Below are 4923 nucleotides of genomic sequence, written 5' to 3'. Positions count from 1 at the left end.
GAATTCATGAACTGACATCATATATCCAATAAATTAAAGAAGACATACATAAATGGGAAGATATTCTGTGTTCATGAATGAGAAAACTTAGTATTGTCAAGTCATCATTACTGGTTAAAGCAATCTATAAATTTAATCCAATCCCTATTATAATCTCAGCAATGTTTTTTGCAGGAATAGAAGCATCCCTTTTAAAATGTATACAAGATATCAAGAGACTTAAAATTATCTTATAAAAGAGTGACTGAAATAGAAGTCACACACTCACTTGTTTCCAAATATTTTAATCACAAGAGTGATCAAAACAATGTCGTACAGAGAAAGACAGATTAAAAAAAAAAAAAAAAAAAAAAAAAAAACAGAACATAGAGTGGAATAGAGAGCCCATAAATAAAATCTCACATATATGGTCAAATATATTTTTTTTTTTTAAGTTTTTAGCCAGGGCAGTGTTTGAACCCACCACCTCCAGTATATGGGGCCAGTGCACTACTCCTTTGAGCCACAGGTGCTGCCCTTGGTCAAATAATTTTTGACAGCTGTGCCAAGACTGCTCTATAAGAATAATACAGTCTTTACCATAAATGGTACTGGGAAAACTGGATATCTGCATAGAAGAAAATGAAGTTGGATATTTTATATATATATATATATTCAAAATACCTCATATAAATAATTGTAAAAACTAAAACTATAAAAGTCTTTGAAGTAAACATAGGGAAAAGGCTTTATGATGCTGGATTTGGCAGTGATTTATTAGATGTGGCTTCTCTAAAGTACAGAAAACAAACAAAAGATTAATTAGACTTAATCACAATTACTATTCTGTATCAAAAGATACTACTAATAGAGTTGAAAGGATACCTAAAAAATTGAAAAAAATATTTTCTATTCATATATCTCATATGGAATTAATATCAGACCATGTAAAGAGCTCCTACAAGTCCACAAAAACAAAAATCCAATTTATTAATGGATAAAGAACTGAAATACACTTTTTTCCAAAGAAGATAGAAGAATGTACAATAAGCACATGAAAATATGTTCAACATCATTAGTAATTAGGAAAACACAAGTCAAAATGTTAGGTAGCTAATGTGGGATTCTATCTTTCCTAAGGACAATGGAGAACACCCTATCTTTATCCTGCCCCGAACAACTGCCACACCTGGGAGAAGGTGGAATTTACTGCTGATTTGAAAAGGAATTCTAGAGTTTCCCAGCATACAGGCCAGGCATCCCACGCATAGCAGGGACTAGAAAGTGACCTATAGTAACCAAAGGCTAATTATCATGTTGTTAAAGTAGTTCAGTGGTGATCTCTGAACCATAATGATGGCCAAATCCAAGCACTATGAAACAAGACCCCAGACCATAACCTGAGCCTCCTATTACAACATGGCTTCCATTTTCCATATGTGGTGAACGTACCTTGCTCTTACTCTATAAACTTCTTTTGCCTTTTTTAAAAAACTTTATTTCATGTTTGTCTTACTTTTAGAGTGTCTGGTCACTCTTTAGCCAAGTGTACACTAAAAACAAAGAATAAGCTGCCAAACTGAGAAAAGTTATAATGACATACCACTCACACTCCTTAGGATGACTATTATTTTCAAATGACTAAAAATAATAATGGTTTTAGAGGATATGTGAAAAAATTTGAGCACTTATGCTTTACTTATGGTAATGTATAATGGTACAGCCATTGTGAAAAACATTTTAGTGGTTCCTCAAAAATTTAAACAAAAAATTACTATATGATTCAGCTATTTTACCTCCTGAGTATATACTCCAAATAATTTATAGTGGGGGATCAAACAGGTATCTGTACACCGATGTTCATAAAAGCACTGCTTATAATAGCCAAATAGTGGGGAAAATGTAATATTCCATAAATAGATTAATAAGTAAACAAAATATTATATACATATACTGAAATATTATTCAATCTTAAAAAAGGAATTAAATTCTGGCACATGCTATAATGTGGATGAATATTATTGACATTATTCTAAGTTAAATAAACCTGACCAAAAGGGCATATATTGTACTAGTCGTCTTATACAAGGTACCTAGAGTCATCAAACTCACAGAGACAGAAAGAAGAATGGTGATATCCCACAGCTGAGTGGAGAAAGGTATGAGGAGCTATTGCATAATGAGTACAGAGTTTTAATGTGGAAAGATAAAAAAAATAAGAATTGGTATTGATGGTTGCACAATAATATGAAGGTAATATCATTGACTGTCACTTAAAAATAATTAAAATGGTAAATTCCATATATTCCACTATGATAAAAAAATAAAAATTATTGTTAGACTAGAGAATACAGAAATGAAACCCATCTCATATTTCCTTCTAATTTTTAACAAATCAAATCAAAGCATTTACTGGGAAAAAGAATCCCTATTTAATAAATGGTTCTAGGAGAACTGATTAGCACATGTAAGAGAATGAAATTGACTCTCACCTCTCACCACTTACAAAAATTAACTAGTGATAAATAAAAGATCTATATATAAGACAGAAAACATAAAAACTCTAGAAGAAAGTGTGGGAAAAAATCTTGATCTTACCAGCTTAGGAAAGGAATTTATGAAGAAGACCCCAATAGCAACAGCAACAACAAAAATAAATAAATAAGACCTGATCGAGTTTAAAAGGTTTTTTGTTTGTTTGTTTGTTTGTTTGAGACAGAGTCTCACTATGTTGCCCTCAGTAGAGTGCTGTGATGTCAAAGCTCACATCAACCTTCAACTCTTGAGCTTAAGCAATTCTCTTGCCTCAGCCTCCCAAGTAGTTGAGACTACAGGCACCCGCCACAATACTGGGTATTTTTTCTTGCACTTGTCATTGTTGTTTTAGCTGGCCCCTGCTGGCGCTGTAATTACAGTGCCAAAAATTGCCAATGCGGACTATATTTCAAGTCGTTGTGGTGGGGTATTGGAAAAAGTTTGCTATTAGCAATAATCGCTCCCTGGATAAACCTCCTTGGGTATGATACTGCACAGAGCTAAGTCTAAAAGCTTTTGCACAAATGATTTTTGGTCCTTTGGATATACACCTAGAAGAGAATATCCAATGTATTCAGTACTACTGTGAAATCAATTTTTAATCACTCTTACTTACATATGAAAGATGAAACACAACTATAGCCTAGGATGAAGGAGAGAAGGGGAGGGAGACGGGAAGAGAGAGGGGTGGGTCAATAGAGGGAGGTTTAGTAGGGGGACCACACCTATGGAGCATATTGCAAATACAAGTTGGGTCTATCAGGTGTATAACACAAATGTCTTAACGCTGTAATTGGGTAAATGAGGTGAAGGCTATGTTGATTAGTAGGATGTAAGCTCTCCAATTTGTACAAATAATCAACACATTGAATCCCATAATGGTATAAATGTATTCATGATCTATGTACAAATGACTTACTAAAAAATAAGAAAAAAAGCTATTGCACAGCTAAAATCAAAAAGACAACTTCAGAATGGGAAAAGGTATTTGTATGCTACAAATTTGACATAGGGCTAATCACTAGAATCTACAATGCACTCAAGTATATCAACAAGAAAAGAACACATAAGCCCATTTAAAATTGGGCAATAGACATGAACAGAAACTTTTCTCATGAAGACAAATGAATGGCCAATAAACATATGAAAAAATGCTCATGATACCTAATTATCAGAGAAACACAAATCAAAACCACTTTGAGTTATCACCCAATCCCAGTGAGAATAGTCCTCATCACAAGTTCCCAAAATGCAGCAGTTGCTGGTATGACTACAGACAGAAGGAAACACTCTTGCACTGTTGGTGGGACTGTAGACTAGTATAGCTTCTATAGAAAGAAGTGTGGAGATCCCTGAAAGAACTAAAAAAAGATACCCACCATGTGACCCTGCTAGGTATTTACCTAATGGGAAAAAAGATATTAACATATTTTATCACAGGGAAATTTGAACTAGATTGTTCATAGCCTCTCAGCTCACAATTACAAAAATGTGGAAACAACCCAAGTACCCATCAACACACAAATGGATTGATATACTGGTACATTTTTACCATGGAATACTATTCATCACTAAAAAAAAGATAGACATTTTTCATCCTTTGTAACCACGTGGATGGATTTGGGGAACATCCTCCTAAAGTAAAGTATCAGAAGATTGGAGAAACAAGCATCATGCGTACTCAGTATCAAATTGATACTAAGAGATTAATTATCATATACCCTTACAAGAGAAAATCTGAATTAAATTCAAGAAGGGGAGGGGTCGGTAACTTCCCACCAAATTGGTATAATGCATGTATATATGGCACACACCTCAGTAGAGGACACAACTACAACTCTGAATTTTACCTGTCATGTGTAAATCATATAACTTAATGATTTGTACCCTTATATTAATCTGATAAAAAAAGAAAGAAAAAACCATTTTTGAAAGAGGAAAGAAAAAGAGAAAGAGAGATCTGACCTAACACATTCAGCCCCCCTGTTGGCAGGGTAAAACCTATTGTAAGGATGGAGCTGTACCCCTTAACTCCTGCATTCCAACTGAACTATACAACACATTGACATTGAGGCAGCAATTCAACCACATGATATTCTGTGATACCTCAGGACTCAGCCAAGTCCCCACCAGCAATAAGACCCTCACCAGACATACTGCCTTGACCTTGGACTTCATAGCCTACAAAACTGTGGGCAAGACATTTCATTCCTAATAAATTGTCCAGAGTCGGGTATTGTGTTATAAGTAACAGTAAATGGACTAAGAGATAACAAATTAGAACGCTCAGGCCATATCTGGCCTTATAACATAATTTTGTTGTAGAACGGCTTTCACATTTTTCAATGGTTGAAAAAAATCAAAAGAAAAATACTTTGAAATACAAAAAACACTATATGAAATTCTAAT

General features: G+C 34.1%; 1 pseudogene; it reads right to left on the bottom strand.

Annotated features, from left to right (window-relative positions):
• Nucleotides 1-2883: 2883 nt before the first annotated feature.
• Nucleotides 2884-3016, bottom strand: LOC128578603 (uncharacterized; annotated as a pseudogene).
• Nucleotides 3017-4923: the final 1907 nt, after the last annotated feature.

Source organism: Nycticebus coucang, chromosome X, assembly GCF_027406575.1.
Source record: "Nycticebus coucang isolate mNycCou1 chromosome X, mNycCou1.pri, whole genome shotgun sequence".
NCBI lineage: Eukaryota > Metazoa > Chordata > Mammalia > Primates > Lorisidae > Nycticebus > Nycticebus coucang.
Note: the sequence above shows the minus strand (reverse complement) of the source record. Positions and strands in the feature narration are given on the sequence as shown.